This window comes from Salarias fasciatus, chromosome 14 (genome assembly GCF_902148845.1).
Source record: "Salarias fasciatus chromosome 14, fSalaFa1.1, whole genome shotgun sequence".
Taxonomy (NCBI): Eukaryota; Metazoa; Chordata; class Actinopteri; order Blenniiformes; family Blenniidae; genus Salarias; species Salarias fasciatus.
In genome coordinates this window covers 11,746,348-11,761,784 of record NC_043758.1, presented here as the reverse complement: position 1 = coordinate 11,761,784, position 15,437 = coordinate 11,746,348, and the positions used below count along the sequence as shown (strand labels likewise).

The following is a 15,437-nucleotide window of genomic DNA, read 5'->3' as shown; positions in this document are numbered from 1 at the left end:
TTACTTTAGAGGCAGAGGGCATTGTGTGGAGATGATAGTCAGTGAGGGGAAAAACAAAAAAAAAAAAAAAAAAAAAAAAAAAAAAGAGGAATAAAATGTTTGGTCGAACTGATCTCACTCCCACTTTCAAGGTCAGTGGTCAAAACAGGCATTCGGCCTTCAGGTCCCTAAGACAAGGATCAAGTGCCCAAATATATATCTGCTGATTACATCTCCTGAAGTGGAAAAAATGCAAATAATAAATGTATGAGCAACGTGCTTGTTTTTTTGCTTGATTAATTATGCCGTTTAATTCCAGATCCACCACGCAGCTCCGCCGTATAATTTCCCAGTGGTCTTGGCTGTTTCTTCTCTCACATGCGCTCTCTCCTTTTTTTTTTTTTTCTTCATTGCAAAATGAATCATGGATCCAACCGCCTGTACCCGGGGGAAAGCGGCGAGCTGGCGAATGGGCTGACCAATCATGAGCATCAGAGGCAGACACACAGACGGGGAGAGCCTTTTGTTGTGCGCTGCACTCATCAAGTTAGAAGACAACTACCGATTTGGCCCAAAGAAAATTAAAAGATGGAGTGTAAGCAGACAAAATAACCAACTTCGGCCGTGTTTGTCGATCTGTTGTCTCTCTCGTGTGTTACATTAAAGGCCCTCTTTTCTCCTTAGTGCTCTCCTGCTTTTCCAATCAAGAGTGTCCAGAGTGTGTTTATCTGAGTGGGTGGCAGAGTTTCAGCACCATTCATAATGTCAACTGGGATCCCGACTGCTCTTCTATTCCCAGCCTGGCCAACCCTCTCTCAGCCTCCTGACAGTTCCAGGTTAGCACTCTTTCCTCTCTCCCCTGGCCCTCCTCTTCTCTTCCTTCCAGCTTTCCTCTCCCGCTCTCCCAGGGGTCCCACTGAGAATACTGCTCAGATCCAGGCCTCTGAGCCCCAAAGCCGGTCCTAATCCTCTGCATCGATCGTCCTGAGAATTTCCTCCCCAGCACAGCAGGCCGTGCTCCCCGGCGCTCCCATTCCTCTGCCCTGAGCAGCCAGCACTTCTCAGTTAGAGAGACACAGAAAATCGGGCCAGGCACATTACCTGTGTCTTCTCAACAGATGGGCCCTGTTGATGTGATGTGTGTTATTAGGTGGTTATGGCAGGCTGCGCGTTGCTCCTGAGAGCGTCGATGTTGCTGCCTTTCCAAATTCAGTTAGACTTGGCTGTGATCGCCTCGATGAGCTCTCCTTATTTCAAGCTGAGGTATCTATATAGTCTTCTTTTTTCTAACACGGGGCGCAGTCAGAAAATTGGTTTGGATCTCTTTTTCAGCACGTTTTTCTGCTACAGTGCCTTCCAAAGTGGGGATACTTGTTCATAAGATGGCCCGTCTGCAGCTCTCGTGGGTCAGTTAGAGATGTTTTGCAGAACTTTAAAGTCATACTAAACAAACAAAAGCAGTCATGTATTAATTACGGCTAGGTGAAATGTCAATAGTTTCATGGATTAATGTCACGGTTAAGTATATATGTTCAGGTAGGTAAAAGTGAAAGGCCAAAACAACAGAGCCCATGATGTTCCAGCTGGGGCTACAGCTACAGGAGAACCTGTTGAATAAAGCAGGATAGGAGATGGATGGAACTTCATGATTGTGAAGTTTCCGGTATTTTATGTTAGCATGTAGAACAACTTCACAGAAATAGCATAAACATAAGCAATTAAATTTTATAAGAATGTAAAAATTGTAAAAATTTCAGCTGTGACAGACAGAAAGGTTAAAGTCAGGTGGTGTCGTAGGTCATCTGGCCTTGAGGTTACGTCATACTGAAAGGGTTGGAATCCACTGCAGTGATATATGTACACAGCAGCAGATCACTTCAAAATACACACGCACAAAAAAAAAAAAAAAAAAAAATCAGCAACTCAAAGAGAAATCTAAAACATAGATCTCCTGGCGTGAGGATAGGCCACATTTCCATCCATCATGCTTAGGAAGATAGAGTAATGGAAGATAGTGTTATGCTATACAACTCTGCTGGAAGATGAGAAAGCATCATTACTGAAGTCCTCCTGGGTAAGCTCCCAACCAACAGTCTATCCCGTGCAACATACTTGTTCATAATTTATTTACGCGGCAAGCTTCCCCTGGACTCTGCTGTGTGTCTTTTACTGCAAGTGTGGAGGATTTCGAGAGGTGTTTTCCTCTATTTCTTTCTGCTTGTGAACAAGACCAGCAAGGCTATGTATCCAGTGAAGTAGTTGATGATTAAACCTCATACTTTATTAACATGTTTTCGGTGCGGCTGGCATGCGAACTCCATTCCAATCATGAATGAGAGATGGCAAATCTGGAACATTTGGAGCCGTTAAAATGCGGCTCTACGGGCCAGTAAGAGAATCTCTGTCTGTACTGGCATTTAAGAGCCAGTGCAGATGGTAATGTATCAATACTCTTTTAAACAGGGCTCGCAGCCACATTAGTAAATCAACCCCGGAGATATATTTGGCAATATCTATATGCAGTCCTTCTTGGGTAAATAAATTTTGTGGAATTGTTGTTTGGCGAATCGTCACAATATACTGCAAATGCATGTTTTATCTGCAGTTGGGATTTACTGATGGGGATAAATTCACTGCTCCCTCGCGCCCTGTCTGCGCCTCTTTTTCAGCCTGTTTACTCTTTCCTCATTTGTTTTTTTTTTTTTTTTTTTAATTTCTACCTGAGCTGACCACATTTACTACGCTTTCACAAACTCACACACACACACACACACCCTCATTTCTGCAGTGTTTCCCTCCATCTCCTTACACTCTGCCCTCTATACTTCAGTGCGCTGCTCTTTCCTCTCATACCTTCCCTTCTCTGCCCTTTCCTCGCGCCCGTCTCCTTCCTTCCCTCACTCTTTCTTGCTGTTTTACCCTTGCTCTGCCTGCTCTCTTCTTGTCCGCTGCTGCCCTCCCTCCCTCCCTCTCCTCCTCTCCGCTCTTCGCGCTCCCTCTTTCTCTTTATTAATTTATTGGGTTGTTATTCTCCTTGCCTGGCTGTGCTAATGAAGGCAGGATGCAGATGAGGGCTAAGGTCATCTCCGTTGTGATCGACCCCACCGCCCTGCAGCATGGCACTCTGACTGGCACAGGTCAGTGGCAGCTGTCAATCAAAACACACACATGCACGCATACATTCACGTGCACTCCCAGACACGGTCACGAAAGGAAATGTGTGTATATCAAGATAACAGCTGCGGTAAAGGATAATTAACCATTTGCACTGAATCCCACTAATTTAGATCATGAGGCAGTGCGGTTATAATACTAACAAGATGGACGTAGTTGGAAAACTCTCGTGGACACCACTCCAGCAACAATCCAAATGTTTTTCAGCTCATTGAGTTTTAAGAAGAAATTAACATCTTTTATGTATTTACATTTGCGTCATTTAAATCTTAGATCCAAACTGAATCTTTTCAGTGCTTGATGCATATTTGTCACGTTAGTCACACCATCTTATGGTAGCTTCACCTGGTAGCTACCAGATGAAGATGGACTAACTTGGTGTGCTATTTACACAAACTAGTATTTTTGCTTTTCGTGTAATTTCCCAACACGTGCAGTGCATTGAGTAGACTCAGACATTTGTTCATGCACACAGTCACATGTTTAGGATATGCAAACATGGTTGTGAAGTTGATGTTGTCGCTGTGACTGAATTTCCCAGAACCCTTACCTTGCTTATACACTGGGGCTTGGCAATTTGGGAAACATATTTCATTGTATTTTTTATGAAGGAACTGTGTGTAATTTCTTTATTTTTATTTTTTAAGTTTATCTGTAGACCTCAGTGCTTAGCCATCATGTATCCTTGTCCTAAAATTGTCAGTTTTTTGCTTCAAAGATCCACTCACCGTGATGATTGTATGGCATTTGTTAATGCAAAAACAACACCTGAAAAAGATACAAATTACTTTAAACAAGTATTTAGTTTTTCAGTTTAATTTTTTTTTTTAATTAATAACCATATTCAGTAAATATTGGTTTCAGCAAAATAGCCAACCTTCTCGTAAACACTCATTACTTGAAGGTAAGTTGAATTAAAAATATAAACAGCGCTCCAAAAGAAACATTCAAAATATATTCCACACATTAAAGTCACACTGGGAGGACTAACAGGGAGGAGTTTCATGTTTCCATGACATCTGGACAACGAGAGGAGCATCAAGGTCACATCGGTAAAGACCGCTCTTTTTTTCTCTGTTATACAAAGTTTGTGTTTTTAAAATCTCAGCCTCTGCAGATCAGAGTGTCTCACGTCTCAATATGACTTTATTTATGATGAATCACCTCGCCCTAACATTAGCATTCAGCTAAAAGAGCAATTGTCCAGTCCTGTCAATCACTGTGAAACCGCCTTGCAAAGCAGCCTGTTTTAAAACATCAATAACAGCTTGGTTTGCCAGAAATAAGCAAAACAACTAGCAGCAATTAATTTGTGATACTTGCTTCTGCTCAGAACGTATCTAAAAAAAAAAAAGTTACTTTCCTCCTCCTTTCCCGCCAACATGCACATATACGATCTTTCACTGATCACATTTCGTTGCAGTGTGTGTAAGTGTCTCTCAACCCTGCCATGCTGTTCGCTGGCCTTGACATGGTCGAGCCCTTTAGACGGCTCCTCCATGCATCCATATCTCGGCACTTGTAGCATTTACAAGCCCTGCTCTTCATCACAGCGTGTCATGTGTGTATGAGAGGGTGTGTGTGTGTGTGTGTGTGAGTGTGTGTGTATATTTGAATATGCACTCTGCATTCAGACATCTTGTAGGCATGTCGATTTTGTTCGTTGTTATTGTTGTGGGTTTATTTGTGTGCTCAGCCATGTTCTCGAGCGTGTTCACCTGCATCTGGGCGTGCGGGAGTGTGCATGAGCGCACAGCGATCGCGCACGCACGTACACGTGTGTGTGTGCACGCGCGCACGCGCGCGCACACACACACACACACACACACACACACACGCACACACACACACACATCTCTATTAGCAGTATAGTAGTGTTAACAGTGTTATGCCATGCGTGAACCTCCCCACCTTTCCCTCATATCTATGCAAAGCTGGGGTCCTGTCAATCAGTCACCTTGGTGACACAGAGCCCCACCTCCCCAATTAGAGCTGACAGGGCAGGATTAGGAGGGGGGCGGGCCCCCGCCGACCTGCCTACGTGTCAATCACGCGCCGGGCATCCACACGCCTGTTTACTGTCAGATCCCATCTCCGTCTGTCAGACTGCACGGCAACCGTCGCCCAGGGAGGAGGGGAGGAGGGGGGGCGGGAGACGGAGCGGGGGGAGGAGGAGATCTGATCGGAATTAACTATGCTTCTCCCCACAGACCGGCCGTGCTTTTAATTCATGAAAGGGATGAGAGGAAAGTGGGAAGAGAGAGGGAGTGATAGAGGGAGGAGAGCATTTAAAACCCAGAGCAGGGCCTTCTTTAGAAGTTTTCAGAGTGATGTTTCTTCTCTCCCTGACAATCACTTTTCTTCTCTCGCTAACTCTTCCATCCTGTCTTTCTCTCTCACTTAGACTTCTTTGGAAGGTGTGCTCTGTGCTACCTTATCGCCGCCATCAACGGCCTCCCTCTCCTTTGAAGTTGTTATTTGACCCTGGGTGTTTTTAAGTAGCACAAATATGTATTTGTGTTTTTTTTTTTCCGAGTTGGAGAGTTAAGGTCAATTTATTTAGTTCTGCACATGCTCATGCAAATTTGTGTCTCTGTTTCAGTACGTGTCGGGGGGTTAGGGTCCTGCCTACACTCCTACAGTATGTGAATACATAATGCCGTTCGGCTGCTCAGACTGTGCACTCTAAAGCAGTGTCATGTGTGCAGAGTTCACACAGTACTAATGGGTGTGTGTTTGTGTGTATCCTTGGCTCCGTGGTCGGTGGGTTGTGTGCATTTCTTCTTTTTCAGGGTCTCTGGTGGTGGACAACTTTGACCTTGGTGCCCCCTCTCTAATCCTTTAGCAAATGAGGGCTGTGTTGGGCTGAAGGGGGTGTTTGGGGGTCTGCGCCAAGCCACAGTTTTAGGATTAGAGGAGCAGAGGGAAGGTCTCGGGGTTATGCAGGATGAAGAAGAGGGAAACAATGGCTAGTAAGGGAGGAAAAGGAGGGATATTGCCAGGACTCTGTCGGTCACCAGTGGTCTCATTACCTCACTGAAAGAGGTTCCCTTTCCTTTTCATATTACTGCTTCATTTTTACTTTTTTAAGTCAGAAGGTTTACAATGTAGTTCGCGCTGCACAGTGGTGTAGTGCAAAGCGCTGTCGCCGCATGGCGAGGATTTCCCCAGCTGGATTCCAGGCCTTTCTGTGTGGTTCTCATGTTTCCCCTGTGTGTGGGGATCATTCATGTTTCTTGCCCCCGAGTGTGAATGTGAATGAATGAATTTCTGAGTCTTTGCTCTGTGAGCCGGTGTCTAGGATGTATCCAGCCTTCGGTTGGGCTCGCCCTGCGACTCTGAGCAGGAAGGACAATGAACAACGCACTGAACACATATTGACACTGGCAGACAGTTAGACCAGGGCCTTAAAATGTTTTTTTGATTTTTTGATTTTTCAAACTCTTCAAAGTTTCACTCAGACCTTTATATTTCTGGTCAGGTACAAAAGGTCCTTTTCACTTTTACTTGATTGGAGCTTTTATTAAACAATTAGATCATATTTGTTCTCTGGTCAAATTTAATCTAAAGAATAACAACTGCATACCTGCTAACTTAAATGGTATTCTTTGACAACATTTAAGCATTCTATGAAAAATGAATAGCATCTTTTTTTTGGGGGGGGGGTGGGGGTGAAAATGTCATGATTTTTATTTCATTTAATTAATTTATATTTATAGAGCACCAAATACAGCACAGGCATCTCAAGGCACTTTTACATACCATAAGTCACTGAATTCTCCATAACATGTACTTAATTTGTGCAAAGCAAAAATGCTATTATACAATAATAAATCAGATTTCTTTTTTTGTTTGCTGTTTCTAATGCTTAAAAACAAATTCCCAGCATGCGCCAATATTGTGCTACACAGATTGCACAACTGTGGAAGAAGCATGAGCTCCTTGCATCTCCAGTTATGTCTATTTCATGATCTCTTCTGCATCGTGCCTATATGATTGTCAGGGTGAATTAATGAACGTCAGTTTATTTTGAACAAACTGTTTGTCAGCTGCTTCGCTGTGTGACGTTGACAGGTGTACGTGTACCGTGTGTCGTTTACGCTGATACCTCAGCGTGCTCAGTATTTGTCGGTACCAGACGTCTGTTGGGCTGTACATGTTTGTATGTGTCTGTGCGCATTTGTGTGTGTGTGTGTGTGTGTGTGTGTGTGTGTGTGTGTGTGTGTGTGTGTGTGTGTGTGTGTGTGTGTGTGTGTGTGTGTGTGTGTGTGTGTGTGTGTGCGTGCATTAGAGATGCATTGCGGGGCTGTGTCTGAGACGCAGCTCAGGTGTCTGTTGGTGTCTGTTGAACGACCTCGCTGCAGGGAACAGGCTATCAGGCTGAGAGGGAGGCTATCATGTTAATTACTTTACACACACCCTGCCAGCCAAGCGTGCAACACAACTGCTACACACACACACACCTGAGCAAGAACAAATTCAAACACACACTGATACATGCAAAATCGTCCGTCTTTCTTTCATTTTGTCGTTTCTCTGTCTTCTCCACTCTCGCCGTTTGAAGGCCTTGGACATCAATTCCCTTCTGCTTTCAAGAAAGATTGTTTTATATTCTAATCAATTCAACTCCGTCCTGTGAAATTAATTGACATTCATTCAATGATTTTAAATTCCTCGGAGGCTGTTCTTTTGTTTCAGCCTGTCAGTGAGCTGCAAGTGAGATCGGGCTAAATGTTTTGTCATCTCACACTCTGGGGTAAGCTGCTCCAAAGCATGAGCCTGAGGTCAGCTTAACCTCTTTGCAGTCTCTTCTCTCGTCTTTACAGCTCGCGAAATGGAGGCGGCACTGTTCGGGGGGGGGCTGTGCAATACAGATTCATGATCAGAAACTTGGGTGAAGCTCATTCTTCTGTGGCAGCCTTCATATGTCTCCACAGGGCCATTTTTCTCCTCAGAATCATGTCAGGGGTTTGAAAGGAGGAGTCCGGTGCTCTGGAGCCGGGGAAACAGAGGAGCGGTATTGGCCGGGGCAGGTTGATGCCTTTAGTTAAATGATACTGGCACGCAGAGGGATTGCTTTGGGAAGTTGTCATCCATCATGATTTTAGACCGACTCAAAGCAGCACTCGTGCTTTTGGGGTTATGGTCTGGGATCTGTGATTGATGTGAAGTGGATGCGTGTAAGGAGTGTAAAAGACACTGTGTGTATTTGATTGCTCCAAACAAGCAACGATTGGCCTGTTGTGAGGACTCTTCCCTTTGGACAAGTTTAATTTTCTCTTCAATCTTACTGTTTGCTTGGTTAAGGAAGCAAATGGGAGCTCTAATTATAGTCAATCAAAATCAAATATTAATGATGGGTGCAATATTTTATGAGTCCTACCGTGTGTCTCGGTGTACACCCGCCTGGACTCACACCCGTATACATTATGGTACTTCTTTAAGCTAAAGCATTTAGTCTTTCTGTGCCTTCCTTACGCTTCTCATCTCTTGGTCCGAGTCTCACCCAAGTTAATTCTTCAATTAATGTGATCCCAATATTCAAGAGAGATCATGGAGTGGGCCCTGTCAATCGATGTCCAATTAGAGAGACTCCCTGAGAAGCCCGGGACTGACCGCTACAGTTGCTTCCAGAGACCAGGAGGTGTAGCGGGGTTGTAAGTTGACGGCGGAGGTTTAGAGGAGCTGCTGGAAAAAGGACGGAAGGGGAGAACCATTAAAGAGAGATGAAAAGATGGTGAGAGGAATACATTGGAGGTTTGTAAGTGGGTGGAGGTGAAGAGGGAGCACCGGGGTCTGAGGAGGTGGGGTATAGATGTTAGATGCTCAATCAAGCTGTGTGAGGACAGTGTAATTAATCCATTGAAGATGTCTGATTGCAGATGACTTTGGGAATACCAGAGTGGTGGCGATGCCTGAGGGAAGGGGGAGGGCAGCAACAAGATGGATGCAGGGATGCGGGCAGAGGAAAAGCGGAAGGGCAAACATAGGGAGAGAGTGAGATTAATTGAGACAAGGGAGATACAGTACCTTTTAAATGAGAAGGATGAGTTTCAGTGACAATGTAGAAAAGGAAAAAAAAAAGAAAGGATTGATCATGTCTGGGTTGGGTCGGACCATCACTCATTGGTCTGTTGGGATAAAGACCTCCACCAGAAGTCACATGTATGTAAAGAGAAGAAATCCACCGTCGCTAACTCATCCCAGGGCTTCTCGCTGCTAAAACACTTTCCTAAGAGACAAATGGTTGTCTGTTCTGTTCCAATGCTAATATGCTTTTAAGGTACTATTAGCTGCCAGAGGTTTACTTTTATTTAATGGACTATTAATTTGTTTGAATGCATTTTGTCTCTGTGGTTACAGTACAAAGTTGGCTTGGCTTGAATTCAGCTTCTGCACAGCACGTGATATACTTACCCACAGCTAAGCCTTTATAATCTAATTAAATTTGATAAAGCTGAGTAATCATCAGAGTATTATGGGGAGTACTCATCCTACTGATACAGTGATTTTGTGCTGCTGTGACTGAATGCTTTTGCTCTCGGTTCTTTTTTTTTTTTTGTGGTGACGTCAGAATATGTTTGGAGATGCGCTGGCTTTGTTGCTGTATTTGGATGATTCCAATGCAGAAATTGATTGTTTTTAAAAAGACAGTGATAGAAGAGAGTTCTGGATTTCCATGCATGCAGATTTAATAATAATAATAATGATAAAAAAAAAAATACATCCAGGCAAAAGTTGGATTTATTAAAAATATTTGACTTCTTTCATGACGGAGAGAACAGGTGGGAAATGCCTCATCTTTTGATAATTCAAGTCAGGGTTGAAAAACCACCTGAGAGTTAAAAAAACAAACAAAACAAAAAAACAGCCCAGTAACAGTTTGTTCCCACCTTGCGAGATTACTCTCAAAATGAAGTATTGCAATAACAACGAAGACATTGACTGAATTGTTTGTAATTAAAATAATTGCTTTTCTTAATTTGTCCGCTCGAGGTTGTGCCGTTTCAGTCGGAGTTGATGTCATGAAGAAGCAAACAGCAGCTGACAACAGCTGAGAGGTCGGTCAGCAATGAAAGCAAAGCACCTCATTATTAGTGAAAAAGCCCCAGCATCAAAGTCCCTCACACCATGAGGGTGAGTTTATGAAAACGTCCCAGTCTGGAAAATCCATTGTTGGCCATCCCAGAGGAGAAACGGGCAATTGTTGCACTGACTTCGATTGTGTCTCAAAATACAATAAGAGAGGTTTGCAGACTGCTGTTGTCGTGGTCTTGTGACAGGATCAGAATGTTTAGGATCTTCTCAGTACACTAATTGTTGTGACTTCTGCTCAGAGTTACCGACAAGCAGCAGAAAATGGTGTGACAAAGTGACAAGAATGTATCAAAACAACAGTTTGCATATTGTGAAAGAGGTACAATACAGGATTGCATTCGCATTCTCCAGCGCCTGTCCTGTCGATATTTTCGCCTGTATAGTAATGCTGTGAGAACACCTGCTTGATTCACTTCCCGAAGGCACCGGGGGCATATTTAGCTGACATCCAGGATAATGTTGTTCCTGGGTGTGAGAGGAGTCTGGAGCAGTTATCGCCTCCGATTCAGTGGAGAACAACACGGTGCAGTCAAACCTGCTGTCACACCAAAGTTTATGAAATCCAGACTTCATGTGTCACAAGGAATGAACTCATGAAACAGCTAAATTTGAGCAGTCTGTAGGAGCTTTTGAGAAAAACAGTGTGGCTGATGGGGTTTGTAATGAATGAGTTTTCTGAATATATTAGTCTCATAGAAAGTTTAGCCAACAAGGAAAAAACATATAATCATCACCATCACTTGGTGTGACCACACATTTAACTTCAAGGCAGCTCCTCAACTCTGAAGTGAACTCTTTCTCACTGGAGTGAATCGCTCTCTGTTGCTTCATCTAACACCCGACTGTCCGCTCCACGTTCCCAATGAACGTCCTTTAATACAAGAAGATTTCTTTTCCTTCAACTGTCTGCTTTGGGTTATTGTCTCTTTAAGAATAAATTTGTGGTCAGTTCACTTGATCTGTCAAGATTTTACCTTTTTTTTTTTTTCATCCACTTCTTGATCGTACTGTTTTTTTTTATTTAGATATTATAATCGCTGGACTGTTTATCTGGTCCCAACATTAATACTACACACTTACGTCTGAAGGTCAGCATTTGAACCTCATTTAAAATCCAATTTGTACCTAAGCAAACCTAAACATTGTAATCACCATCCTTTCACTTGTGGCCTACAGCGTGCATTAGTCTGCCTGCTGTCACTCTCCAGTAGAGAAAAGGCATCGAGTGAACATTTCTTTCCTCCAAATACTTAGGAGTCTGAGACGGAATGAAGATTCCTAGTGTGGCTTGGGCGTACTCGTCCATTTTCCTTCCTGTATTCATTCACAGCCAGAATTATATTTAATTATTAATGCAAAAAAATGTAACCTTTAATACATTCAATGAATAATTGAAAATGAACATGATACTATTTATCGAATTGCTTTTTATGTATTTGCATTCATGGAGTGGCCGAGGTTTAATAAAATCACCATGGCAACAAAGCGGGGGCTTGGGTTTTTTTTTTACTTAACGGCAACGCTGACCTGCATGACACGATTTACATTTGTGTGACTCAGTGACTTTTCCATAGAGTTTCATTTAGAATTCAAGTTTCAATGAACCTTTGGCAAGATTTCAATAAAACATCCTTCAATTAAATGGGATGAGATAATAAATTTGTGAAATTATTCTTTGAAAGCAGTGAAAAAAAAAATACTGAAATAAGTTTTTCTCTCTCTTTTTTTTAACAGTACACAGTTTTTGAAGGAAATGTGTATTGAGGTTGTTCCAAACCTCTTGTAGAATCCACCCTGTTGATATCGACCCTCTCTGAGGGCCACAGTGTCCCCTCAGGGGCCAGGGCGCTAATGATAGTTCCTTATAACATGGGCTGTGTGTTTGGGTTTTGTGGCCTTTTTAGGACAAACCTGCCTAAAAACTTCATGCAAAAGAGTCGGTTTGTCGGCTCTCTCAGCCAGGGGCGTGCAGGGGTCACATGAAAAAAAAAACGATGAAAGAAATTGGTCTTAAATTAGGAATCATTGTCAGCAAAGTAAACAGAAAGATGACAGGCCGTGATAGAGTGATATGGAGATACAAGAGGACTGCAGAGAAAATTGTCCAGAGTGGAGAAAAACGGTGACAGGCGGTGGCAGAGCGGAGGGAGGAATGTAAAAGACAGAACCCGAAAAAGAGCAAGGGAGAGAGAGACAGGCAGAGACAGACAGGGGGAGAGATAGACAGTGACAGAGGGAGAGATAGACGAGCTGTGTGAGGATGCAGAGAGTGTCCCCCTCTCTCGGCTGCTGCCAGAGGCAAACAGACAGCCTCTCTGCTGGTGGAATGCTAATGCAACAAGCTGCTCCTCTCTTGTCTTCCCGCCCTTCTTTACCTTTCTTCTTCTTTAACTCTCCTCTGTGTAGAAAGTTTAGAGACTATAGACAAAAGCATGGACTTTGATAATGGAGACCCCGACTCTCTCATAATTCTTGCACTTTTCAGATCCGTCGGTTTAAAAAAAAAAAAATAAATCTGGCGTGGTTTTCATTGAAAAGTACTGTATGTGAATGTGTCCGTGTGTGTGTGTGTGTGTGTGTGTGTGTGTGTGTGTGTGTGTGTGTGTGGAGGATCTTAGATTATTTATTATTTGACCTCTCCCCTGCTCCTCGCCAGCCCTAAGTCTTACACTGACATGTTGTTTGTCTACAACTCAGTAGCCATGGATACGGCGGTGTCAGCGGGGGGTCGCCATGTCAGGGGCCAATCACAGGTCAGTCCGTCGACCTCTGTCTGTCTGTGTCACAGTCGGCTAACCTTTGACCCCCCCAGCTTCAACATCAGCCCGACCGCTAGACACAAAGCAGTTGTTGAGAGATGATAAACGTCTCCTGGCTTTATCGCCGTTCCTCCATCATTAAAAACATCCAAACCGAACGAGAGTGAAGGCGATGTTTTGTTTTTTTTCTCTCTCTCTCCTCCTGAACTCCACTGCATTTTCCTGCTGTGGCGACAGTCATCAGTTCTCAACTTCAGGCAGGACATAACCTTGAGTGGAGCAAGGCGGTTTAGTGTCCCCCCCCCCCCCCCATCACTCCCACCCCCACCCCCACCCCACCCACCTCCATCAACCCTCCCGGTCCATCCGCCCGTGTGTCTGTCTGTCTGTCTGCGTGGAGATGGCAGCTTCTGAGAAATGGTGGCACATTCTGAAGTGTGATCCATTAAGATAGCGGTGAGGTTCTCAGCCCTGCTCTTATGCACACGCGTACACACGCGCACGCACGTGCACACGCACTCACGCATGCACCGCTACAAACGTACACGGTGCAACAAACACGAGCATGAGCAAACACACAAAACTGTGTGCACATGGGCACAAAGAAACAGCTCTGTCTACACACACACACACACACACAGACACACACACACCCAGCAGTCTCTTGACATGCACTTGCTTGGTTGACGACTCATCTCAGATAAGCTTGAGTGGCAGGTTGGGAGTGTTGACTACCAGTGTGTGTAGAACACTCTGCAGATATCGCCACCTTATGATTATTGTGTAGTATTTATTTAATCAGATTTGTATTATTTACTTCTAAAATAACAAGAATCAATTTCGGGCAGATACGGAGGAGATTATTTTTTTCTCATTTTGCTCTTCCTGTTGAGTACATCTTGTATCTGGGACTATTTTTTTCTTCTTCTTCTTCTGTTTTTTTTTTTCACAAGTCGCTGCCTCCCTCTGTTTCATTTTGGTTGTTAATTTCCCTGCCACCTTTTTCTATCTCTGTTCAAACATATTGCACCGCCTCTGTCATCTAGAGAGAATCTTGTCAGTTTTTTGGCAGCAGATGTATGTTCAAGCTATATTTTGAGGATTCAGGCCTTGTATACCCGCTCGCTTACACTCCCCCCCGCTTCTCCTCCCTCTATCCCCAGGCCTCCCCGTGCTCCATTCCTCTATTTTCTTATCTTCTTTCTTCTCTTACTTGCTCCTCTATGTCATTGCCAAATCTCTCCTGTCTGCTCTTCTCTGTCTTCTCCTCTCCCTCTCTCCCACCTCTCTCCATTTCTTTTACGCACCCTCTTCTCTCTCTATCAGTCTCTCTATTCTGTGACTGCTCTGGCTGGTCCCCCTGTGGCACACCGTGTCGTGTCCCTAATTTATTTATAATTAGTGCTCTTTGTCGGGATGCGCGGGGAATGTTAAAGTACACGCCACCTCGCTCTGAGTACAAATGGGCTGGTGTTCCTCCATCCTTTCTGCCCACCCCAACTGCCCAGCCGACACAGCCGACACAGCCGCTGGGATGGACAGGGCCTTACATCCCAAACCCAGACAGGCTCTTCAAATTACAGCGAATAAGAGACAGAAGCTGCGCGCTTGAAAAAGTCGCTGTCACGTCAGGTAATTTCTGTCTGCGGTTGAGTCTTAATATTTTTAGATGATCTTGAAATGACTTGTTAAGAAGAAAATAGACTTCTGCTTCATAATCAAGCAAAATTATTGCCTCACTTGAAACCATGTCACATAACTTTTGACTTATATGAAGAAATTCCGAGGAAAATGACTTAATAAGAGGGAGAGTTTACACCCTGACTGACACCTGCTGGGATACAGATACACATTGTCAGTGCAGTCACCTGTGCAACGCCTGAATGCAAAACAGAATAACAAGATGGGACAACATGTAATCTGAAAGTGTAATTTATTAAACATCCTGTTGAATTTTAATGGCCATCACTTGTAAAGTTGACTTGTTTTGGGGATTCGAGGTGCAGTTTAAAAAAAAAAAAAAGATTTTTTTTTTTTTTATTACACTACATTACTGTCAACAATGTCGTCACATATAACATACACAACCAGAAATGACGGCACTGACAGGACTCACTGTGCGTGTGTGTGTGTGTGTGTGTGTGTGTGTGTGTGTGTGTGTGTATGATCAGCCAGGAAGAGCTTTTGTCCTTGGGCTGAGAGGGCACCTGGCTCCTCTTCCTGTCCTTGTGATCTCTCTGTTCCCCCTCTCTCGTGCCGCTCTATCTTTTCTCTATCTGTCTGTTCCTCTCTTCTCCCAGCTCGAATCCCTTCATCCTCCCATCTCGCGCTCTCCCTCTCCTCTGCCCAAGGCAATGCCGTCCTGCAGGCTTTGATCAGGGGGCCAGGGAGGAGAGAGGAAGTGGGTCAGAAAGTTGTGCTGGAGAC

General features: G+C 44.0%; 1 protein-coding gene across 1 annotated transcript in view; it reads left to right on the top strand.

The window, feature by feature from the left end:
* Window positions 1-748: 748 nt before the first annotated feature.
* Window positions 749-15,437, top strand: part of npas1 (neuronal PAS domain protein 1) — a 58,702-nt gene continuing 44,013 nt past the window's right edge. The window contains exon 1 of the mRNA XM_030108817.1: window positions 749-815. The gene's annotated coding sequence lies outside the window, so the exon portion shown is untranslated. The remainder of the gene's footprint in view (window positions 816-15,437) is intronic.